The sequence below is a fragment of the Trichosurus vulpecula genome, chromosome 2 (genome assembly GCF_011100635.1).
Source record: "Trichosurus vulpecula isolate mTriVul1 chromosome 2, mTriVul1.pri, whole genome shotgun sequence".
NCBI lineage: Eukaryota > Metazoa > Chordata > Mammalia > Diprotodontia > Phalangeridae > Trichosurus > Trichosurus vulpecula.
The window spans coordinates 270,029,269-270,055,857 of record NC_050574.1 but is presented as its reverse complement, the minus strand read 5'-3'; the positions used below and the strand labels follow the sequence as shown (position 1 = coordinate 270,055,857).

The 26,589-nt window shown below is 42.3% G+C and overlaps 1 pseudogene; it reads left to right on the top strand.

Moving 5' to 3' along the window:
* Positions 1-330: 330 nt before the first annotated feature.
* Positions 331-24,833, top strand: LOC118837001 (annotated as a pseudogene).
* Positions 24,834-26,589: the final 1,756 nt, after the last annotated feature.

Sequence of the window (26,589 nt, the reverse complement as noted above, 5' to 3'; positions counted from 1 at the left end):
ACAAGCAAACCCAGACCTTTGTTTTGATCCTGACAGGTCCTGTCCCTCTTACCCCAGGCCCGGCCTGGGCTCAGATCCAGGTCCACGTTTCCATGTTTCCCTCAATGACTTCAATCCCATCATTTCCAAAATGCCTTGGTTTGATGTTCCCATCATCCACCTGGTGGCTCCATCCCTGGACCTTCCCTGAAGCTGGGCCATATGGACTTAGGGTGGTGAAGGCAGAATTAGAAATTCCTGCACTGGAGGCAAATTCAGTTAATTGGGGTGAGGATAAAGAGCGTGATGTAGGGGACAGTTGTCCTGGGGGAGGAAGTGGTCCATACCTCCATGATTCTGACCGATGAGTCACTCCCTACCCCCAATCCACAAGAGAAGGTGGAGGCCACAGTGGTGGCAAAAGGTGGGCCCTTGGAAAGCGGCATTATAGCAAGTAAGATAATATAAAGCATTTTCAAAACATGCAGTGTATCATTATCACCACCACCACCACCATCATCATCATCATCATCATCATTATTATCATCATAACAGGATCCTGAGAATGGAGCCCAGGGGACATGGACAGGTACGAAGTCAGCGCTGCCACATGGCTTGGGCAGGCTGATTCAGGGCAATCCAGGGAAGATGTACGGCTCCAATGTCAGCAACTCAGGGCAAAGCCTTGGTTACACCACCCTGGTTACTGTTCTACAGGTTGTCGGCTGACATGATGGATACTGAGAGGTGATACCAAACTACTGGGGAAAAGACACGAGGGAAAAGGAGCCTCAAAGACCCTCAGGCCAGATTTCCTTCATCCTGAGATAAATCATGATATAATACAAAATGGCCTGGTTCCAGAGGGAGAAGGGATCTGGGTTCCAATCTGGCCCTAAAAATTACTAGCTAAGTGGACTAGGGCAAGTGATTTAAATTCTCAGAGTCTCCATTTTCCCCCATATGTACCCAATCCACCTAAAGGGTGGCAGACTAAGCATTTTGCCAATCTTAAAGCACCAGAAAAAGTCCATCATCATTCCTGGAGAATAATTAGCTAACGGGTGACTTAATAATAGTACTCAAGCCCCCAAAGCATTATTACACAGAACAAGGCAACCCACTGCTATTAGCGCTTCAGGCCTGGTTTTGGATTCCACCATGTTGGTTGGTCCCTCCACCACCCTAGGCCTCAGCTTCCTCATCTGCCCTAAATAACCTCCAGGGTCCCTTCAAGCCCTAAGTCCCATAATCCTGTGATCCTGAGAAAAAGAGCCACAGAGCCCTGTTTTAAGACCTAAGGGGCTTGAGTTCTAGTCTTGGTGCTATCTCTGATTCACTGTGCTACCTTAAACAAGACACCTCCCCTCTCTGGACTGCTACTCCTTCAGCTGGGGACTGAAATGGGTGCTCCCAGCACTGATTTCCTACGATTCTGTGATGGGGAGCACATTGCTTAACTTGTGTGAACCTCAGTTTCTAACTCTGCACAATGGGGAGAATAATGCTTTTTGCCACCTTTCTCATGTGTGAGGAAAGTGCATTCCAAACTGTAAAGTACTATGAAACTGTGAGTACCAATAATTATAATGATTAAGTCGGTCTCACCAAGAAGTGTTCCCTCACATTTCTCTCACTCCCTCTTGCTTCCAAATCAAGCTCATTTCCATTCCTTAGTGGAGAAGAGAGTAGCAGGTTATCAGGTTCCTTGTAATAATGCTTCTTGGACTTGAAGGCTATTATTAAGTCACCTCTTAGCTGTTTCTTCTCCAGGCAAAATAATCCTAGGTCTTTTCATGTTCCCTCAAAGATGTGATTTCTCCATCCTGTGATTATCTTTGCAGCTCTCCTCTGGAACCTTTTCAGTTTCCCCTCATCTTTCCTCAGGTGTGGAGTCCAGAGACAGACTCAAGTCTGGGGCCTGGCTAGCAGGAGAGCAGTGGGGAGAGGCCACTGTCCTCCTACTGAGTGCCCCAGTTCATGCCTCTTTCCATTAGGATTGGTTTGGTATTAGGATGGTGTTGTGGAAAGAAGACTGTGCTTGGAGCCAGGAGAGCCAAGCTCGAGTCTCCGTGCTGCTACTAAACTTTTCTGTGTGACCTTGGATATGTTACTCCTCCTCTTTGCCAAGTTAGAGGCTTGACTAGATGGTCTCTCAAGCTCCTGTCCAGCTCTAATGTTCCATAGGTTTGCTGTATCGATGCCTTGACTTGACCTATATTTAAATTTGTCAAATTTAGTTCAACAGTTTCTTTTTAAGTTGCTACCATATGGAATACAGAAGAATCAGAGAGGCAGTCTGCAAGTGCATAGAAAGCTAGCCTTTAAGTCATGACATTTTGGGTTCAAGTCTTGCTTAGTCTTACATTCACTGGCTATGTTACCCTAAGTAAGTTATTTAGCTTCTCAGTGCCCCAGGAAACTCTTTAATACTTTAAATTTCACTGGAAATTGAGGGGATGCCCATCAGCTGGGGAATGGCTGAACAAGTTGTGATATATGAAGGTAATGGATTACTGTGTGCTATAAGAAATGATGAGCAGGCAGACTTCAGAAAAACCTGGAAAGACTTGGATGAACTGATGCTGAGCAAAGTGAGCAGAACCAGGAAAACACTGTACACAGTAACAGCCACATTTTTCAACGACTAACTTTGATAGACTTAGCTCTTCTTAGCAATGCAAGGATCCAAGACAACTCCAAAGGACTCATGATGGAAAATGCTGTCCACATCCAGAAAAAGAACTATGGAGTCTGAATGCAAATTAAAGCATATTATTTGCTCTCTCTCTCTCTCTCTCTTTTCCTTCTTTTATTTTGTTTGTTTCTTTCTCATGGTATCTCCCATTGGTTCTAATTCTTCTTTACAACATGACTAATATGAAAATAGGTCCAATATAAATGTGTGTGTAGAGCCTATATCAAATTACATACCTTCTTGGGGTCAGGGGAGGGGAGAGATGGGGAGAAAACATGGAACTCAACATCTTATGGAAGTGAATGTTGAAAACTAAAAATAAATAAATTTAAAAAAAGAAAAATGCAAAAAGAATCACTTTAAATTTCAGGAAAGGTGCATATCTATATTAGTACAAGAAGTTGTTTGTTATAAACTCCCTACACCAATAAAATCAGAGGTCTCATATTAAGCTGTTGTTGTTAAGTCATTTTTCAGTGGTGTCTGACTCTTCATTGTCCCATGTGAGTTTTTCCTAGCAAAGATACTGCTTTTTGCAAATGGTTTTGCCATTTCCTTCTCCAGTTCATTTAACAGATGGGGAAACTGAGGCAAACAGGGTTAAGTGATTTGTCCATGGTCACACAGCTAGTAAATGTCTGAAGCCAGATCTAAACTCAGGAAGATGAGTCTTCCTGACTCCAGGCCCAGCGCTGTATCCACTGAGCCACCTAGCTTCCCTAAGTTCCCATATAATGATGATGAAAACAACAATAATAAATATGGTGGGCATCATTCTAAGTCCTAAGGACACAAAGACCAAATATGATGAAGTCATTGCCATCAAGGAGGTTATAATTTAGAAGGTGAGGTGACATAGGTAGAAATAACCACATTTATTAGAAGTACAATATTAGAATAACCATGAAATTAGAATATAAGTACAAAGGAGAGGGCCAAAGTGCTATGAATGATACAGGAAAGGAGAGATCCCTTTTAGCTGGAGGAAATCAGTGAGTGAATCACAGAGGAGGTAAGAATGGGAGGAGCGGAAGGGAAGATTATGGAGGAGTCTATTCCATGTATAGATGGGCTAGTGTGAACAAAGGTATAGAGACAGGACAGCACTCAACCAAAGAGCTAGGAGGAGTCTGAAGAATATCAAATATATAAAGTGAAAAAAAATAGGTGAAAGTCAGTTACTGGAGGGCCTTGAATTAAGAATTTATGTTTTATTTGGTAGGTAATTGGTGAGCAACTAAAGATTTTTGAACAGTCTCTCAATAAATATTTATTAACTGTCAGGTGCATGGATAAGCACAGAGAATACAAATATGAAAAAGTGAGCCCTGCCTTCAAGAAACTTACAATCTAATGAGAAGTAACATGATCAAAGCTTTGCAGTAGAGGGATTGTTTAGGGAACAGAGCAGGGAATGAATTGGGAAAGAGAGAAATCAGTGAGACTAGTTAGGATTCTATTGTAATATTCCAAATGTGAGGTTGTGTTAAAATTGGCTCTTGTTCTGGTTCCCTTGACCATTCCTCCCATTTGTAGTCAGTATAGTAAGTAAGTTTACAAGTAGCAGTATAAAGGGGCAATAGCAGGAAAGAAGATTGCAAAGAGGAAGCAGAAAGTCACATACAAAGCAATCCAAAGATCGAAGGAGCATAATTTACAAATTGTATTACATATTAACTAAAACCCACATCCTGGTAATATGTGCTGAATCAGGGGAAGCCATTTAGGCTTTGCTATCAGAGATTTTTGGTCATACGATATGTAAATCCCAGACAAATTCCAGCCCTCCACGGTTCCAGACCAGTGGAACATCAAAAGGTGCAGATAATTTTGAGATGATGCAAGCACATTAACTTTAAAGTTTTACTGATAAATTCGAGATGATTTGGCTACGTTAATGAACTCACCTCAAGGTGGCACAGATAAGAATTGGTCTATTCCTCCCCAAACCCTATAAAATGAGACCTCAAACTGCTGCTGCCCCCAGTTCCCTTCCATCTCCATTGGGTCCATGCTGCCAAGCGCTCCCACATCTAATCCACGGTGATGTGAGTGATCCTCTCTGCATCTCCCCCTCCCCATCCTCTTCTCTACCACTGCCTGCTTCCCTACACCACCTCATCCCCTGTCCCCATGATATCTGCCTCTGTCCCCCTTTTACCATGTGTCTCTGTACTTTTCATGCTGTTTGCCCCCACACCCTCTGCACCTTATTAAAGTGTTATTACCTCCTCGTATCCTGCTGCCATTGTGGTCTGGGCTGGCGAGTACCCAGAGAACTGGATTACCTGCCCCCATTTCATAATTTCATGAATTAATTATCAATTCAGAGGCATTGAGGGCCCAACCTGGGTGAGGGTGTGATTCATTCAACTCCACTGGAGTTCATTTCAATGCCTGGATCATTTTTTTAATTCAACTTTATTTTTAGTTTCAAATTTTCTCCCTCCCCTTTAACCCTTCCATTAACTATTGAGAAGGCAAGAAAAAGAAAATCCATTATAAATATGTGTAGTAATGCAAAACATATTTCCATATTAGCCATGAAAGAGGGGAGAGGAGGAGGAAAGGGAGGAGGAGGGGAAAGGGGAAGAGGAGGAGGAGGAAGAAGAGGAAGAGGAGGAGGAGGAGGAAAAAGGAGACAAAGGAGAGGAAGGAGAAGAAGCAAAGAAGCAGAGGAAGGAGAGGGAGGAGAAGTAGAGGAAGAAGATGGAAGAAGAAGAAGAAGAAGAAGAAGAAGAAGAAGAAGAAGAAGAAGAAGAAGAAGAAGAAGAAGAAGAGGAGGAGGAGGAGGAAGAGGAGGAGGAGGAGGAAGAGGAGGAGGAGGAGGAAGAGGAGGAGGAGGAGGAAGTAGAAATAGTAGAAGAAGAAAATACGTTTCAATCCGCACTCTATCCGTTGTGTATCTGGAGGTAGATAGCATGCTCCATCATGAGTCCTTGGATCTTTTTTAAAATAAAATTTTATTACTATCTTTGATTTTTACATCATCTAAATTTCCCTTGTGTCCTTCCCCTCCTCTTGGATCAGTTTTTAACTGATATAGGGTCATTTGGCAACGTATCTTGAGTGCTCATACTGTGCAGAAAACCACACTGTGGGATAGACAGAGAGACAAAGGAAATGAAAAACATGCTCCCTGCCCCAAATGGTTTATAGTCTGGTAGAGGGGACTGAAAGCTAATAAAGAACACATGTGTTGTAACTAGGGGTATGCTGTTAAATGTTTAACAATCTACTCTCTGAAAAATAAAGTATATACATAAATACTTTAAAATTTAATACGCATTATTAACATTTTCTACACCACTTTCTTACGTTGACAATGAACAAAACAGTAGACCAAAATCAAACCCTTGTAATAAACACATAGCCAAGCAAAACAAATTCTCACATTGGTCATATCACCAAAATTCATCTCATTCTGCACCCCCATGACTCTAACAAGGGCATCCTGCCCACTTTGCCACTCAGCATGCCTCAGCTTCCTCATTTGTAAAATGGCATTAACAATATTAAAATGGCTTACTAAACAGAACTTCTAGGAGGAAAGTCATATAAACTTTAAAGGGCTACAGATATGTGAGCTACTGTTATTACAAAAAGTCACAACAGGCTCTGATATGATACCTACATTCATCCATTCATCTATATATTTACTGCTTGTCTTCCCTGTGCAATATATTGCACATAAACTCTGTCCTCACTACAAAGAGGCCGGGCACTGCAAAGAATATTGTATACCCTGTCATATTGTATGGTTTTTCTTAATTGTTCTTCTCTGTTGCAAGAGAGGGTTCAATCTGGAGTGGGCAAGAGGAGTATTTCCAGAAATGACTGCAATGTAAAAATAAACTGCAACAACAAAATTTTAAAAGCAACATACTGAGCATAAGTGTAACAGGTTTATATGACCCTACATTCTCTTTGGGAAGGAACAAGATGTTGGCATAAGTAATTGCCTAACAAGGCAGTATGTGACAAATGACATGTGAGAAGTACTAAGAGGTGGATCATCAGGAGGAGACCTCGCTTCTGGCTCGGTGCATCATAGAAGGCTTCATGGAAGAGATAGCTCATGAGCTGAGCCTTAAAGGATAGGTAGGGTTTTGATCAAAGGAGGGGAGGCCATTCAAAGTGGTGGAGGGGGTTACATGAGTAAAGTTGTGCAGAGGTTGTTGTTCTTAAGTCATTTTTCAGTTATGTCCAACAACCTGTGACCCTATTGGGGGTTTTCTTGGCACAAATACTGGAGTGGTTTGCCATTTCCTTCTCCAGTTCATTTTACAGATGAGGAAACTGAAGCAACCAGGATGAAGTGACTTGCCCAGGGTCACACAGCTAGTAAGGATCTGAGGCTGGATTTGAACTCAGGAAGATGAGTCTCTCTGACTCCAAGCCCTTCATTTTAACTAAACCACTATACTACCCAGCTGCCAAGCTGCAGAAGTAAAAACGGGTAAAACCTTGTTTAATGAATGCCATGTTGGACATAAAGCTGAACCCAGATTGCAAACGCAAGGCAAAAGAGCTAGAACTTTTGTTTGTTTTTGTTTACAAGAAGGAGTCACTGGTGGATTTTGAGCAGGAGCATAGCATGATGAGAGAAAGAAATAAGATGTTTAGGTAGGAGAAGAGAATATTTGGGGACGGGGAGGGATGTGAATGCTTTCTTTGAGGATTTGAAGTGGAAGAGGCTCCAGAATCCCAAACTAGGAACCATGGATCAAAGTTTCACAAAGAAACAGATCTTTGGATGAATATAAATGTAGAGGGGCTAGCCAGAGTGCCAGGGTTGTGATATTCTGATGTAGCCTCACCTTCCCTACTGAGAGCAGAGACAGACTGGCAGCAGATTATCAGGTGGCTTGGCATGACTGTGACATGAGATTGCAGAGAAGCATTTCAGAGTTTTGAAAGAAAAGGGCAGAAGCAGAAAAATGGGCCCGTCACCCTCCCATTCTAGGCTTAGCTTTGCGATGGGCAGGGGCTACCATGGGGCCTCCTGTGGCCTCTTGGGCATGTGCATCTGAGCACTACCTCATTTCACTTCTGGGGTTTCAGGGATAGAGCAGTGCTTAAATCAAACCCTAGAGTGGATTTAGGAGTGTTGGAGTCTTTGTTCTTATAGTCCTGTTCTCTTCTTCTACAATAACCAGGAGGATCACCTAACATGTATACAGTGTTTTCCAGTCCCAGAGAGGGAAAATATGGTGCACGTCAATTCATAAGATTGAATGAGAAGTCTTCCCTCCTCCCAAACCCTCTAACTCTGTGTTATGGGATTAATAGGTATGGAAGGACATATTGACAGCCTACCTTCCTCTTTGTCTTCCCTGCAAAGACTTGGCAAAACAAACGGAGAAAGAATGCTATAATCTTCTGTCCGAGGGGGTTGGCAGAAGACAAAGCAGCTTTTTCTTGAGTCATGAGTGATTAGTATATTTGGTTTTTAAAAAAAAAAAACTATTTTCTTGGGTTTTTTTTTACTATGCCTTTAACATTACTTAACCATGATATGGAAAATATGAGTGTCTAAAACACCAATGGATTTAGAAGGAATGGGAGTGGCTGGGAGGTGGGTAGGGGAAGACCCTAGGAGTGATGTCTCATGATTAATAACCATTGCTAGATATAGAAGGCCAGTTAAGTGGCACAGTGGATATAGCATCGGGCCTGCAGTCAGGAAGACCTGAGTTCAAATCCAGCCTCAGGCATATACTAGATGTGTGACCCTGGGCATGTCACTTAAGCCTGGTTGCCTGTTTCCTCAGCTGTAAAATGGACAGGAGCAGGAAATGGCAAACCTTTCTAGTATCTTTGCCAAGAAAACCCCAAATGGGGTCGGACAAGAGTCAGACATGACAAAAAACAACTAAACCACCACAACAACCTGGGATTTAACAGTGAGGGAAAGCATGTTATGGCACCTGTTCCATGACATTAACTAATGGCAGAAGTGATCTATTGCATCAGGGAAAACTTTAACAACTGGAGCCAGCCAGAGTGGGTTTAGGCACTGGTGCCTCAGCAGTATATATCTATCCTCAGATGGAGGTTAGGATGACCACTTTTTAAGCATGCTGAAGGCAGTAGTCCAAGATCTCTCCTATCTATGTAATGCTTTGAGTAATTTTTTTCCTAGAAAATTAATTTGGCAGCAGCATATGGGTTGGATTATAAAGGGAAAGCCAGGAGGCAGGAAGAGCAGTTAGGAGTCTATTGAAAGAATCCAGATAGAGAGTGATAAGAACTTCAAAGAGAACAGGAACACTTGGAATAGAAAGGAAGGGATAGTTGAGAGAGTTACTGTGGAGAAGGGAAAGAGGGCTTGACAAATGAGTAGTTAGAGCAGGCAAAGTAAAGGGAAGCCTCAAAGATTCCTCTGCAGTTCCCAGCCTGGGATCCTAGAAAGATGGTATTCAAAAAACAGGAGCTGGTTTGGACAAGAGTAGGGGTACAGGGTAAGAAAAAGAGGATGATGAATTTGGGTTTTGATATTTTGAGTTTGAAATGGTGGCAGGAAACCCAAATGGTGACATCCATCCAACAAGTGGGTGAAGATGTAGGTCTGGACCTTAACTACAAAGTGCCTTTACTGATTACAATGAGATTACAAGAAATTTTGATCACAGGAGGACCACAAGCCATAATTTTAAAACCATACCTTTAAACAGAATCTGCTGCATTTAGTAACTCTTAGCAGAGAGAGGTCAATTTGACTCAACAAGTATTTATTAAACAGCTTCCATGTGGCAAGCATTATGCCAGGTATTAAAGGGCAAAACGAAAAAGAGACCCTGCCCTCAAGGAGCTTCCATTCTATTGGACCATGATCCCTTTTGAGTTGCTGGTGCTTTCGCATAACATCAATAATAAGAAAGGAGAAATATTTTTGCGTGATCTGTCATCAAGAAATGGTCACTTTCTACAATCCAAGTGATGGGCTGAACTCTCCATGCTAAAACTTGTTAGTGACCACTCCAACAAATCCTCTAAGAAGTTGTAAATGACTGCAGAAGTTCCTCTTCCCAGAATCTTGAATACCAACCTGGCTGCTCACTCATCAGAGGTATAACTGAGATTAAACATTCTAGGCTTTGCCCCAGGGTGCTGAAGTTGTAGGGCTCTGAGAGCACTGGCAACCCTTTGGCAGCTAGAAACAACAGTTTAGTGCCTAATTGGCAAGAATAATTAGTTAAGGTAGAAAGCAGCCAGATAGAATGAGCTCTTCCCTAATCCCACACTTTGGGGCCAATGTCCTAGAGCCTCTGTTACCCCAGCTTTAATTTAAGGAGCTCTTAATATTTGCCCAGATTACCATTTGTTCTTCTTGACCAAGGCACTTAGTTATGCCTCTATTACCCACCCACCCTTTTTTCCATCCAATGAAAGAGAATTGGATCGAAACAATCATTCGGGAAGCCTCACCTGTCTCCTTCCTTTCAAATGAGCCAAGAAATGAAGCTGGAAACAAACCATTTTGAGTGTTATTGGCCTTCCAGGGCATATTTAAAACCCAGACTCTGGCACCGAGAACTCAGGGGCACAACTTGGCTCCAACACCACAACTCTGGGCTTCGAGAAGCAGGAGTCTGGGCAGCAGCAGGAGCCACGTGACACCTGGGATGCTCTATCATGAGCTTCCTCTGCCTCTGTAAAGATCATTTCAGCATTTCTATTAGAAATCTGACATGCCTGTAAGAAAAAATACACTGCAGTCTCAAATATGGGCATAAAACAACCACCCTGGGGAAGCGACTATATTTATATCTGCAACTAATTTTAAAGGACCCATTCATCCATGGCCTTTTTGCGCTTACTTAGCTCCTCAACACATGACCTTTATTCAATTCAAGTTTTTCAGGGCACCAGGAGCCATAGATAATCCCTTCTTATTTTTCATGTTTTCACAGTGGTTGAAATGACCAGTGCTGCTAGGTTAAGCCATATATTTTGCTTGCAACAACCTCCTCTTTCCTGACTTTCATCTAAATATCTCTAACATTTCTGCCTGAAGCACCAGAGCACCAATTATGCACTTCAATTATATGATTACACAGATTTTCCCTAATTAATAATAATTCTCACAACTCATCGAGACGCCTTACACTGAAGGACTTGGGAGAACTCAGAGATGTTGACTCACAGCCCCCCTGCCAGGGAAGGGTTGGACAAGAGCTCTCAGGAGTGTGAAATGGGAGGGGAAACTGAGGTACCAAAATCAGGTTTCTTTTACACCTTAGTAGGGCAGTAGCACCACAGTTCTGCTGTTTGGAGAGTGTGGTAATGAAGGCTAGAAGTTAGCACTTTGTTATGGTTGAGCTGGCTACCACTCTTAATGGCTACCAGAGAAACTTAGTTGAGGGGACAATATCCCACACATCATCCTCCCTTCCCCAATCATATCACAGTGATACCAAAAAAAGGGCAAGTGATGGTTACTTCCGGGGTTGGACAAGGCTATTGGTAAATTCCATAAGTTGGAAGGGATTTTAATCTGCTCTCTTCATTTTACAGAAAGGGAAACTGAGGCTCAGAGAGATGAAATAAATTGAAATTAGGGGTGCTCAGCCAAGAAAAGTAAAGACTCATGGGTGGCATGATCATTGTTGTTGTTGTTTGTCCTTCATCCTCAAAGAGGACGGTGACATCAGGAAGATGATGCCACAACGTGCAAGTGAATTGGATTTAAGAGAGGGAGGGCTGTGCAAGGTCACCAGCCTCACTTTCTCCTCCAGAGCCATCTGGGTCCAGTGGCCAGATATGAATCAGGAAGACTGGAGATGGCTCCCAGCATAATCATAGTTTTCAAATATTTGAAGGGCTGTCCTGTGGAAGAGGAGAACAGATAGATTTGTCACATACTGTTCCATAGAGCAGCTAGGTGGCACAATAGATAGAGTGCAGGGCCAGGAGCCAGGAAGACTCATCTTCCTGAATTCAAATCCAGCCTCAGACTTTTACTAGCTGTGTGACCCTGGGCAAGTCACTTAACCCTGGTTGCTTCAGTTTTGTCACCTGTAAAATGAGCTGGAGAAGGAAATGGCAAACCACTCCAGTATCTTTGCCAAGAAAATCCCAAAAGGGGTCACACAGAGTCGGACATGACTGATAAAAAACTAAACAGCAACAACAAAACAAAAAATTCCAGAGGGCAGAACTAGGATGGAAGTTAGAGGAGGACACATTTTGGCCCAAAGTAAGATCCTATTTAGCACAGTTCCAAAATGGGATGGGCTGCTTAATGAGGTAATGGATTCTCTGTCACTGGAGATATTTAAGGGAAGTTTGATTTGTCAGGGGTATTGGAGAGGGGATTTCTGTACTACCTCTAACTCTTGAGACTCTATAATTTCGTATGTGCACAGAACATATGTCATTCATTCTGAAGCCAGAGATGCATATTTGCATGCTGATATCATACATATACAGAAACAATAAATTCGATCCAATCAGCAAACACTTATTAAGCACCTACTATGTGAAGGCACTGGCATCATGCTAGGTAAGGAGGATAGAGAGAAAACAACCAGACCATAGTACAGTGCCTGCCTTCAAGGAGCTTATATTCTATAGGGGGAGGAGGGGAGCATATGTAAAAGGTAGGTATATACATGATTATTTAAGGAGGGAGAGACCACAAGCAAGTGGGGAGAGTCTTGCCCTAAGGATGGCACAGGAGCTGGCACCAGAAGAAGGCCAGGGGCTCAAAATAAGCAAAGGTGAGGAGGGAGTATATTCCAGAAATGGGGGGATATGAAGTCCAGGGGGCAACAAATAAGCCAGTTTGGTTAGAACCAGGAGTAATTGAAAGGGACTGATGTGAAGCAGGGGTAGGCTGGGGTCAGATTGTAAAGATGCTGAGTGGAAGAGGCTGCATTTCATCCTTAAGGTAATAGGGAGCAATAGGACTGTTCTGGAATAAAAGAGACATGGGGGTGGGTGGGATTACTCTGGTGGCTTTGGGAAGGATGGATTAGAGAGAGAGAGACTGGAAACTGGAAGGAAGTCAGGAAGCGGTGGCCTTCATTGAGGTAAGAGGCTTTGCGATAATTTGCATCGTGGTTTACTTCCATTGACACGGAAAATTGGGAACTGATTCTATTTGCTGCACTGCATTAAGCATTTCTGCAACACTTGATATAAACAGAAGGCTTTGTTGATTAGCCATTTCTGCCATAGGAGTATTTGCTACGAGCCTCAAATGGGGCATCTAACACCCAAAGGGGTCAGGTCACTTGTCTGATGTCACATAGCATGCCAGAGACAAAATTTGGACCTTAGAATCCACAGCTTTTCTAGTCTTCTGCTCCTCTGTCTTGTGGCTCATTTCTGCTGCTTACTCTGACCTTTACCTCCCCGCTTGGGAGACAGCTTCATGAGACAACGTTGTACAGTGGAAAGAATCTTTGATCTAGCCTTCCAAACACCTGTATTTGAGCCTGCCCCTGACAATTATTAGCTGCGTGAACCTGGAAAACTCATTTAAACTTCTCTGAGCTCCTTCACCCATAAAATGGGAATAAAAACATTTGTTCTGCCTGCTGTCACTGGAGAGAAAAGCCTTGTATTAACCTTGTTGTTCAATTGTTTCAGTCGTGCCTAATTGTGACCCTGTTGGGGGAGAAGGAGACAAAGATATTGGAGTGGTTTGTCATTTCCTTCTCCAGCTCATTTAACTGAGGCAAACAGAATGAAGTGACTTGCCCAGGGTCACACAGTTAGTAAGTACCTGAGATTGAATTTGAACTCAGGAAGATGAGGCCCAGCCCTATATGCACTGTGCCACTTAGCAGCCTTAGAGTGCTTGCAAAACCCGAGGGATCATGTCTTAGCTCTCTCCCAGATGCCTCGTGCTCCATTCATTTAAAAAAAAAGTTTTATTTCGTTCTGCTTCCCTTCCCCTGACTGTGTGGGCTGAATGGTACCTTGATTTCCCCCTTCAGTCATACTGCTCTGTTGCCCTTCAGTCCCCACCAGATGGATTATAAAATGTTTACTCACTCTCTGTAGCCATTGCATCACAAACCATGACACCCAGAGCAGTGTTAGACTGGCTTCTTGCTGAGGGGTAAGCATTCTGGGCGTGGAGGAGCTGCTCACCCCTTTCTGGCCCATCGGAGAGCAAGGCCCATTCCTTCCCCTTTATCCACTATCCCCCAGAGCTAAAAGCCCAAAGCATCACTTTGCCATCACTTGTACAGCAGTGGGCCACCAGAGATGAGGGATGCTGAGGCTTTGGGGATGTGTATGTCTGAATCCTCTGCCTGCATTCTTTCACACAGATCAGCATTTCATCAAGGCACAGAGAGGGAAGGCTTCTCAGTCAATAGATACCTTTTGAACTCACATTCCGTACCAGCTGCTATTCTAGGTGTTATGAGAGATAGAAAGGAAGCAAAAGCCATGGCTTCTGCCCTAGTGATCTCATTAAGGTCACCTAATTAGCTGCCATTTACTCCATCTACCTGACTCTAAGTAGGATTGCACCATAACTATTCTGAATCCTGGAAAGAAAACACAGTCTAGTGAAAAGAGGAGAAAATTGGAGTTGGGCCACCTGGGTCTGCTAATTATTAGCTGCATGACCTTGGCCAGTCACTGTAGCTGTCTAGACATGGGTTTTCTCATCTGTAAAATTCAAGGATTGGTTTGAAGGATCTTCTGGCTTTGACATTCTATGGCTTTATGAATATATGTAAAAGTGCTGTGACCACAAGGTGCTCTAGGTGGGAGTTGTGATTACACCTTCTTTTGTAATATAATGGCCCTAGCTATTCAAAAAATCCTTCCTGATTCTGGACAGATCTGAACTGGCCCCGAAGAACAAAAGCATTTTATTTGTCCATTTATTTTTGTTCATTCTTTTGGTTCTGCCTCATAAAAGGCTAGGATGGTGTATGTGTGGGTGGGGAGGGGGGGAGGGATAAGATTTTTGCCTCTTGTTTTGTATGCTTGTTTTTTAGGCAGTTATTAGGTGTTAATACTTTTTTTTTAATGTTTTGTTGTCTAACCTAAGTCCATAGAGCTGCATTTTGAGTCCATTCCCTGGTGTATCCTAACACTACCTCACATAGTGGATGAAGTGTTGGGTTCCGGGGCTGAGATTAAGTTTCAAACCATTCCTCTGACAAAGTCACCCAATAGGTAGCCTAAGAGAAGAATCCAAGAGCATAGAGCCTCAGCTCAAGACTGAGGTATCCAAGGACCTGCAACCTCGTATTTCATTCCTTATACTCCTATCCCCAGTGCCAGGCACAGTGCTTGGCACATATATGGAAGTTTCTTAACATAAGGTATATACAGCTCATGGAAGATTTGTATATCCACAAGGGATGACTATAGTCTATATCTATATAAACTATAGTCAGGCAGCTCAAATCTCAGGAAGCCTGTTCAGGTCTGTAAGGTTATAGGGAATAAGATTTTCCCCGCCCATCAATAGGCCTCATGTGGAGCCCATTAAGGGAAGCTTGCTTGCTTGTAGGAAGGCTTACACACCTTTTGTTAATTTCTCGTTAGGCACAAAGCCTATTATCTGAAAGTGTATATATTCTGAGAGATGAGCTTTTGCTTTGGGGGCTTGCTTACAAGAAGGATGTTGTGATTCCCTGGTCGAGACTCAGAGTTGCTGTATGCTCAGAGCTCTCTGACTGCTCAGAGGTAAAGGCTCTCTCGATCCAGTGGTGAATGTAAAGTATACATAGCAGTATTGTTTTGATTTAGGCAGTAGAGCCCTGTCTGTTGGTCTTTATTTCTCTTCTCCACATTTTTTCTGTTTAATTAAAGAAGATTGTTGACCCCTGAAACAGCTGTCTTTCCTAGTAAAGCAGATAAAAGAACCTGCACTAGCATCCATCCTGGGTATGCCAGTGTGGTTGCCATTACAACATCCCTCCAAGGGAGACTGATTTCTGAACTGAGGAAAACAAGAAAAGGGTTTTCTCCTCTCCATGAGAGAGGTTTACTGTATTAGAAGGCTAAAATTATTATACCTATCCGTTCACCCAATATTGTTTGTCTAAGGACATGATTTTTTTTAGGATCAGAATGAAAGGCTTCTAGATTTCCTACCACTATCCCTTATGGGCGAAGAATAGTTCTTAGCTCACACTCATTGGCTTGGCCCCTTCCTACCACAAACGTTGGTCACACAAGTTACAAAAAGTGAATATTGAATAAACCTATCTACCCAAGCAAGTAGCAAACAGAAACGAGAGTTCAATAGATCAGAACATGCCAGAAAACAAAGGAGTAAATGAATTCTTTAGATGGGGCCAAGAGGAAATCTTGATGTCACCCAAGGGGAAACTCCTGGAAGCCTCTACAGGGGCAGGCTGGAATTAGGGACATGTCAAAGAACCTGCTTCCCCTACATGGCTGCAAGAGAGTCTTCTTTCTCCTCCTTAGCGTTCATGCCCCCAGAAAAGGAAGCCATGCATGTGTCTCTCAAAGAAAGAAGGAAAAGTGTGTCTCCTCTTCAAAGCTCTTGTGCCAACTCCGCCTCTCATCCAGTCTAGTCTAATAAGATCACATCTGCATTCTCTCCACCAGTTAGCAGAGTCTCATGCATACTGCTCCAGGCGTCGCTGGAAACTGGGGTTACATTCATAAATACTTGTTGATTGATTGAAGTACACTCAAGGGCAGCAAATTCATATAGTCAAAAGTAGAATTCATCCCACTTCTCCCCTTGGCCTTCCTCCCTTCTCACTGCCTTTCCCTCCTCCCTCTCAGATCCCAACTCAGACACTTAGCCAGCTATGTAATTATTTCATGTCTCTCAGCTCTAGTTTCTTTACCTATAAAATTGTGGTGCTAATACTTGCACAATATTCTTGAGATGGTCTTTGGGAAGAATGCACATTGTAAACCATGAGGTTTATATATGCATGTATGCATGTATATGTGTATGTATGTATACATGCATACGTGTATACACATGTACATGTATGCACATTTATATATGTGCCAACCAACCCTCACACACCCAGCAGGAATTCAGGAGTCTTGTTTCAGTTAGTCCCTAGGGGATGAAGGTACTCATTTGATCCACCCCCATCTTCCAAAGCCAATCAGTCAATATTTATTAAACCCCTACTATGTGTCAGGCACTGTGCTAAGTGCTGGGGTTACAAAAAGAGGCAAAAGACAATATCTGTCCCCAAAGAGCTCACACTCTAATGAGGGAGACAACAAACAATATATACAAAAAAGCTACTTACGGATAAATAGGAAATAATTAACAGAGGGAAGGGACTAGAATTAGAATTAGGAAAGGCTTCTTGTAGAAGACAGGATTTTAGTTTGGACTTAAAGGAAGCCAGAGAAGGCAGTAGGCAGAGATGAGGAGGAGATGTCACGGGCATGGGGGACAGCCAGAGAAAATGCCTGGATCCAAGAGATGAAATGTGCCCCTCCTCTCTCCCTACTGGGCATGTCCAATCTCAAACATTTTCTCATACTCAGGACCAGTAATTTCAGGCCCAAGTTTCCTAGTAGTTATATGTGTGGACACAGACTAGAACATAGGGACACATACTGAGAAAGCCAAAGAGGTTCAGGCCAGGGAATTCTCGTGCACATAAAATTATACCCGCAAAAACATAGAGACACACACAAGTACAAACCACATGGGCACATGCACAAATACCTCATCTTATCGTTGCTCAAGTCCTCCCCCTCAGTAGTTCTGTTCTGATAATTCCTGGTCCATTCCATCTGGCTTAGCACCTACCCCCAACACATATACAAGGCCACACAAAGCCCTCAATTGCTTCCCTAGCCACAGGGTCTTATGGTGCCCTCCTATCTAGGGCCAAGGTGGGAAGCAGAAATGTCCACCCCTCACACAGAAGGCAGTGTGGAAGAATGATTGTGTTGTGATTTTAAAGGAAATTGAAATCCATTCTTTACTGCTTTTTAAATGAACCTTATAATTTTTATATGTCCCTGCTTATTGAATTTGTGAGAAGAGGGAAAGGTAGGCCCTGGGTGTATATCAGCAGCAGAAGGGATTAATGGTCTTGTCAGGGTTCAGTAGTTATCCCATGAACACCTCAAGAAACTCCAGAGGGACAATTGACTACCTTCCTCTGTCTTAGCCTGTCTTCTCCAAAACCACTGGAGATAAGAGACAGAGCTAGACATAGTTAGCCCAACTGAACAACATGGGAGAAAGGGGAACTGGAAGGGTAGGACTGTGATGGGCAATTGGAAGAAAAAGAATAGAATCCAATCAAGCAACAAGCATTTATTAAGTGCCTACTTATTCCAGGCACCGTGGAAATTTAGCAGTCAAGTTCTGTGGTATATTCAGAGAAATGTAGTAAGAAACACTGAGGAAAAGAGGAGACACTGGAAGAATGGCTAGGATACCCAAGCCCTCTTGGCTTTCCTAGATTCAGACAGAAAACCTCAGTACTTATGATGCTTAATGTCTGCCCTTTATCCTTCATGCTATCCTTCTGCAGGGGTCTAGTGGAGAGTCCTGGACACAACCCCAGTAGAGGTAAGATGGCCATTTTACCACCAGTATTTATACTCACATGTCCCAAGGTCATCTGTGGCGTCTCACCCCTCCTCCCAGACACACCCTTACCAGACTCCCTATCTTGGTAGCCAATATAACACTTTCTTGGAAGTTGGAAACCAGAGCATTTCCATTCCAAATTTCCTCTGCAAGAAACTGAGATAAACCTACCGAAAAGAGGACACTGAATTTATTCAGTAGCTTTAAATCCTCTGCCTGATTTTCTTAAGGCTTAATGTCTGAATTCTCTTTAGATTGTATATAAATTCATTTGCATGCCAGGACAATGTCACCTATTATTGAAAGAAATCATAACCCATCATTTCACCAATTTCCAGGTAACCTTGGACAAAGGGCTTAAGCCTCTGGCTCAACTATACCTTGGAAGGACTATTCCTCATCTGAAAAGTTAAGTGGTTAAGGGTATCCAAAAAGGGCTTGGAAAGAAGGGATTGGTTAAGAAACTGAAATGGCACATTGCTAAGACGCTAGAATTGAAATCAAGGAGACCTGAATTCAAATCCTGACTCTGACATTTACTGGCTATGTCACTTTGGAGAAGTAACACTCCGAGCCTCAGTTTCCCCCATGTAAAATAGGGATAATAATGCTTGTGGTCCCTACTCCACAGGCTTAAATGAGATTTTTTTTTTATGTAGAAGTAATAGGACAAGGGGATCAAGCACTGGGCTTGGAGTTAGGAAGACTTAGTTTTGAATCCCAAGTGAAATAACATGTGTAAAGTGCTTTGTAAACCTTAAAGTTTTATGTAAACAACAGTTATTATTGTTGCTGTTCTTATATGAAAAATGACATAATATTTGTAAAATGTTTAGCCTGGGCACATAGTAGATACTTAATAAATGCTCATTCACTTGTTCTTCTCCCTCTGACTCTCCCCTCACCTTCACCAATATGGCCTATCAACAAACCCAGAAAACAGAAAGCTGTTGCAACTAAATGGAAGAATAGTTCACAGGTTCTTCCCCCTGCCCCCCTCCCCAGTCTCCCAGCTCTGTTAGGTAAACTATTGCCTTATCTCCCCAGGGCTTAGGCCTTGTACTTCTGGCTGTCTCCTCACTATACTCTCCTCCTCCTCCTTTTCAGCACCTTTTTATGTCTTATCTTCCCCCATTAGAATGGAAGCTCTTTGAGGGCAGGGCACTGTCTTGCTTCCCTATATTTGTATCCCCAAGTTTAGTACAGTGCCCAACACATGATAAGCACCTAATAAATGCTTTAGCTGCTAGCTAGCTAGTTATCCTTGGAGAAACAAATAAAGGAGTTGGCAGGGTTGGTTTTATTGTGAGCCCAAAGGCAACAAGAAATATCATTTCATGGAACATTCGGTCATCTCATATTGTCATGCTCAGGCTAAGAATTTGCAAAAAGACCATCACGAAAACAAGCAAAATTTGCAAAGCAACATGTGTTGTAGAAAATGAAGAACTGGAGAAATTCTAGGACGAAGGTGATAAGATCCTCCAAATTAAATCATTCTCTCCTCTGATACTTAATGACTTCAATGCAATGATCAGAACAGGTAAAGATGGAGAAAAATATGATATATTGGCAAAAATAAATCAGCAATAAGGAATGAGAAAGTCCTGCAGATTATACAAAAGCCTCATTCCTACCCATCATGAATATTTTCTTTAAGAAAAAAAATTGGAAGGTGCTAGATATAGTAACACTGAATAACATCACAAAAAATGAAATTGATTATATTTTAACTGACAGGAAATGACTCATGGCTGATATGGGAGTCACTCCTGAATCAGCTGTCTGTATACAGTCAGACCACTCATTTGTTAGAGCAAAGATGAAAATTAATACGTAGCTAGAAAAAGAATAAAAATGAAAAAGATATGGTCTGCAATTAAAATCCCTCTAGACTGCCTATTTAAACAAGTTATTGATGGTGGAAAATGAGATGTGGATGGAAGAAAAGGCATTCACACCAATTATAATCATGTCATACAGAATCTGAATCAATATAAATCATTCGCTATAACTAGGAGACCAAAAGAATTTTAAAAGTGTCTTAGCAAACACTTGACTTACTAGCCAAGAAGAGAGATAGAGTAGCCAAGGGTGACGTTGGGTTAGACTATAAGCTTATTTGTAAGTACTTACGGAGAAGAATAGTGGAAGGTTATTAGGACCCTTGTCCCACAAAACAGAGAGAAGCAGTGGGGAAGGGAATAGCATTTTTATAGTACCTACTATGTTTATACTATATTTACTATAATATATGTAATAATATATTATGTAGCATTATATTATTGTAACATATAATGATCTATAACATATTATAATTATATAAAATATAGTACACATTATATAATAACATACTGTAATAATATATACTTAGATATTTATACTATGTTATATTTATATTGCACCTACCTATGTGTCAGGCACTGTGCTAAATATTTTACAATCATCATCTTATTTGATCCTCACAACAACCCTGTTTGGTGGGTACTTTTTCTACCCCCATTTTACAGCTAACTAAACTGAGCCAAGCAGTGGTTGATTGGCTTGCCCAGGATTACATCACTGGTAAGTATCTGAGGCTAGATTTACCAGCTGCTTCTTTAGTGATGAGTAAAATCATTTTAAAGAGACCTTGCAAAAGACTCAACTAAACAAAATTATCCCAAGAGCATTGAAGGGTGAAACTTTAAACTAGACAAATAAATAGGCAAAACATAGAAAATATTTGCAATGGCCTTTTAGAATTAACTCTTTTCACCATCAAGGTTGGTAGAGCCACCATTCTTGAACTGTGACATAGAGGATGTAGAAACAGCACCAAAGGGAATGAAGACAGGAAAAGCAGCTGGATCAGACCAAGGTCCATGCTGAAGGGCTTTGAGGGGCTGATTCTCAAGGTATCAGGAAAAGGAGGAGAGACCAAAGGAGTAGAACAAATCTCAGACTTTATTACTACCAAAAAAATAGCAACCAGGAGATCACGAACTCCTGATCTGTATGCTTACTTTTCCATCTGTATTAAATTTTTAAGAGAAAAGTTTATACATACATTGTAGGCATCCTGCTAAGGGTCTTGGAAGGGGACAGAGAGGCTTCTGCCAGCAATATTCTGTAGTAGATCACATCTTGACATACAGCTGAATGAAAGATATAGAGAACACATGGTCTGGCTCTAAAAACATAAGAACAAGAACGTTTGTATCATAGAACAAAATACCACCTTGAGGGCTTTCCTCAACCAAGCTGCCCCCCATGAATGGTAAAATTAGAAAAAAAATTCCTTGAAAGCTATAACAGAGATCACCTTCTGAGAAACCTCTTAAGTATTCATGTCAGATAAGGCATAAAATGGAAATATACTCTCACTAAGGTGTATACTATTGTCATGGCGGATATCCATCTTGGAATCCAAGTCAAAGAACAGTTCCTCATAGATGATGAGATCTTCTATTAACAGTTCTTAACCTTTATTTTTCCATAGCCCCTTTTGGAGTCTGGTGAAGCCCAAGGAACCCTTTCCAGAATAATAGTTTTAAATGCATATAACAATACATAGGATTACAAAGGAAAGTGATTATACTGAAATTTGCTGTTGTTAAGTTCTTTCAGTCATGACAGACTTTTCTTGACCTCATTTGGGGTTTTCTTAGCAAAGACACTGGAGTGGTTTGCCATTTCCTTCTCCAGCTCATTTGACAGATGAGCAACTGAAGTAAAAACAGGGTTAAGTGACTTACCCAGGGTCACACAGCTAGCTAAGTGTCTAAGGCCAGATTTGAACCCCGAGAAAATGAGTCTTCCTGACTCCAGGCCTGGCACTCCAACCACTGCACCATCTAGATGCCTCATGATGGAGACAATGCCATCACTGATGAGATCACAGATCTATTTAAAATCTGGCAAAATTCTATATATTTATATGTATATTGCATGTATACATGCATCCACATAGCCAAGCAAACAAATTAGTCTATAATATTCTATGTATTTATTTATTTTATATTTATCCTATAATACCTTCACAATCTGAGCTCCAGCTCTCTGCTACCTCTCCCCTTCACCCTGGGGGCATCTCTTCCTGACAAAGCTGGCCTGGGTAGTCTGCTTGGATTTCTGCCTCAGATTTATTGAAAGCCCAGGGCAGGAAGGGCCGGCCCACATCCAGATTGATATGGTGAGATTTTCTCATGGATCTCCGGCTCTAATCACTCTGGCAGGGCTGCAGATTGAATTGGCTATCCTTATCTGGACAGGGATGAGATCACTGATACACAAGAGCCTGGATATCTGGGAAATAGCCTATTTACTCTGAAGCTCTGAAGTTCCTAAGAAACTCTTAAGTTCCTGCTTCTCCTTCCCACATGCCCAGTTTCTCTTGAAATCTCTGGGCCCCCATCCCAGGGTCTTTGTTGTTGCTGCCACTGCCCTAACAGAGATGGTTCTGTTTAGAGTCACAAAATGGCAAAGTTGGAAGAGACCTCAGAGAACATCCAATCTAACTCCCTCATTTTAGATAGAGGGGTGTGTGTGTGTGTGTGTGTGTGTGTGTGTGTGTGTGTGTGAAAGCGCGCGGTACCTAGGCATAGGAGGAAATAAAAATAGCTTCTACAAGACATAGTCTCAGCCTTCAAGGAGTTCACAGGAACTTATTAGATTATAGGGGGATAAGTGCCTTACATGGCACTGCAGAATCACTCCAAGGCACCCATGCTGGTAGAGGGCAAGAACATGAGATTTGAGGTTAACAAAGCATTGGAGAAAATGAAGGCATTTGGCAAAGCGTGTCCATGGTAGAGCAGAAGGGCTTCATAGGGAAGATCATTAAAAGATGGGATCAACATTGGCATTGGAGGTTTTGGCTTGGGTTTGCTAACAAGAACGGAAGCCTTGAAGTCTTACTCACAGGGAGACAGTATTGTCTCCAATACTTATGGCGCTCATGTTGCCAACACCGTATTAATCAGTTTGATATTTTACATAAATCATATAGGGATAATTAGATAAGATAGGCTCTTATAGTAGGCCTCAAACTTTAATGTAATGGTCACTACTTGTTTACCAGTCATAAAGCTCACCTGCTCAACCAAGAATGCTGACACAGGTATCTCAATCCTGTTTTGTTCAAATTCCATGTCCAAGCCTAGCGTGGGTGGGGTACCTTGATTTTTTGAAAAGTCCTCCAACTTATTTTTGTACTTCTCTCTTGCCCAATATGAGCAGATGCTATATTATGACCACTTAGTCAGTGAAGATGCCCTGTGCTTCCCCAACCCGAGACCCACTTGCTGATACACCATTTTGGCAGATACATCATTTTTGCCCCTTAAGAGTAAAGTCTATCAACCAATGAGATTCTGTATTTTACCATGCCTCTTTTGCATACTTGGGTATTAAACTCTACAAAAACAAGGTCCTGGGAGCCAGGGGCATCTTAGATCATGAGGTAGGTCTGAGATCCACTTCATTAGAGGGCACCATTGACCCTTTAACAAAGTGCCATTGGCTCAGAGCTCTGTCTCAGTTTCTTTTATTGCAGGTTGGACAATTTTTAACTCCACAACCCTTGCTGCCCTCCCCCAAGAGGTTGTCTTTTCGTCATTACCTGAAAGTCATTTGCCACACATCACCAAAGCAGAGACAGTCAAGGAAAGGTTCCTTCAGGCAGGCAAGGATCCTTCAGTTATGGCAAAGTGCCTTGTAGACTTGTCTACCAGTGTACCAAAAGTTAAAGAGTTTGGAGTCACCACTCAAAATGATGGAATTCTGGGTCTGAGTTGGTGTGTGTTACTCCTTGTGGGCAGCTTTTGGCCTTTATATCACCCTGCGTGTTGCTTTTGATAACTTTAAGTAGCTGTTGTCTGGAGGCTCAATGAGTGGACAAACACTTCAACCCCAATCCCACTGGCGAAGAACGTCCTTGTGCTGGTTGCGATGCTGGGCAGCTGGTACATTAACTGTTTTGGGAGCAAGACTCAGGCCCTCTACCCTATGATCAGTATATGTATCTTCTGCTGCCATGACAGAGAGTGTCATGGAATCCAATGGGAAGTACGTGGCCAAGTCAGGTGCCCGGGCTAAGTATAATCTAGGCTCCACTGAATGGGGAGAGCCATGGATCAACAGATAGCATGCTTTCTAAGTGCTAATTCACCAGGGTACCCAAAATACTCCTTGTGACCTGTGCATTCCCATCCAGACACAGCATCCAATCCAGAATGGCCTTCATTGCAAGATATTTCTAGTCAACTTTCTAGGTCAGAGTGAGGTCCTGATGAAGAAGAAGACAACAGGAGATGGGATGTAAGGAGCTCCAGGCTGCAGGCAAGAATGGCTATACCCAGGAGAAGCTGCTTTCTCATAGGAGCTTTGAGGGAAATCATTCTACTGATTCTATGATCTTCACAAAGCTCACTCCCTCCTTGGAGCCTTAATTGCCGTGTATGAGCACGAGATCTTTTTCAGCGTATTTTCTGGGACAACAGTTATGAACAGTGGGGAATAGAATTAGGAAAGCAATTGGCTAAGAAAATTGAGCCTGAGTTAAAATCAGATGTACCCGTGACCTCTCATGATACTTTCATCAGTGGGTTGATCAGTTTCACCAAGCAGCACCAAGATTAAGTTATAGAGACCCGTGCCCCTGTAACCCAGGCTGTTGCTCTGTGACCTTATTTGCATTGTAGTGACCATGTGGTTCCTTCCTTCCTGCCCTGTCCTCCAATGTAAGGAAAACAAATCTTTTCTCATGAGGCCAGTTCAATCTGATCCTCAATGTCACATACAAGCTGATGCCAACCTGCCTCTGCCCACACACACGTCTAGCCTTTCCGCACTTTTCACAGCTGATCTACGCAAATAAAGATGGCTATCAAGAGAAAAAAATAAACTAAAAGAAAATCAGATAGCAGGACTCAAAGGAATTTTCTCAAGCTCCAGCATTTCTTTCTATTCCAGTCTGGTCAAAGAAACAGTGCGATGTCATAGAAAGAGCACTGGGAGGTATTTTATCTCTCTGGTTCTCAATTTCCTTACCGTAAAACAGTTAGGCACAACTGTGATTTCTGTAGCCAAGACCTCAGTGAGTTTACCTGGCACACATAACTTCCATGTATATGCAGGACATGGAAATACAGAGGCCTAAAGAAAGTGCCAACCAAGAACACTAGCCCCGCAGACGGCTGTGTTTCTTATGGCTTTCACTCTCCTTCCTTTTAAGATAACCATTTCTGCAAACATAATAATAATAATAATACTATTTACATAGTTTTTTTAAAGCTCGCAGAACACTTAATGTATATGATGTCATTTGATCCTTACACAACTCAATGAAGTAGGTTCCACTGTTACCCCCATTTTATAGAGGATGAAGCCAGAGCTGAGAGAGCTTGTGAATTCCCTTGCACCACAAAGCTGGCAAGTGTGTGAGGCAGGATCCCAACTCAGGTCTTCCTGCCTCTATTGACTCTGTCACCTAACATAACAGGTCAGCCTAGAAAACATAGCAAGAGATTCTGGCTCTCTCTATTTTGTTTCTGTTGCCTACAGGCAACCCCAGAATAGGAAAGTGGTAATGAAGTCCTCAGGGCTCTGGCCCACAGCTGCTGTTTGAGCCCACAGCTCAGCTGCCCTAGCTTGCTTAATATTTTCACAGGCAAATAATGTAATTGCTATTCCTATAGTCATAAGCTCCCACATCTCTCATTCTCCACAATTTGAAACCACTCTACATTTTTATTTGTTCATTTCTGCTTTATTTCAGCTTCATTCCCTCAACCCCCATCCCTTCCTGGCAGCTCTCTTTGGCTTTTGATCCATATCATTCCCTCTTTCACTCTCGTCTTCAATATATTCCTATCCAATGACTCCTTCCCCTTTACTTATGATCATGCTCAACTTTTCCCATCCCTAAAAGCAAACAAAACCCTTTCCCTTGAACTTTCTATTTCTTCTTGCCATTCCTATGTGTGTGGGGTGGGGATGCTCTTCCCTCCCACGTAAGGAAAACAAATCCCACCTCATGAGGCCAGTTAAGTCTGGTGGCTTTTACAGTTTTCAGCCCTCAATGTCACATGCAAACTGATGCCAGCCCTCCTCTGCCCTGACACAGATGTCCAGCCTTTCCACACTTTTCACAGCTGATCTCTACTTCTCCCTTTCTAAAGGATTAAGCTCTCCTAGAAAGAATAGTCTAATCCAGGGGTAGGGAACCTGTGACCTCAAGACTACATGTGGCCTTCTAGGTCCTCAAGTACAGCCTTTTGACTAAATCGAAACTTCACAGAACAAATCCCCTTTTAAGAATAGGATTTGTTCTGTACAACTTGGACTTAGTCAAAAGACTGCACCCAAGCACCTACAAGGCCACGTGTGGCCTCAA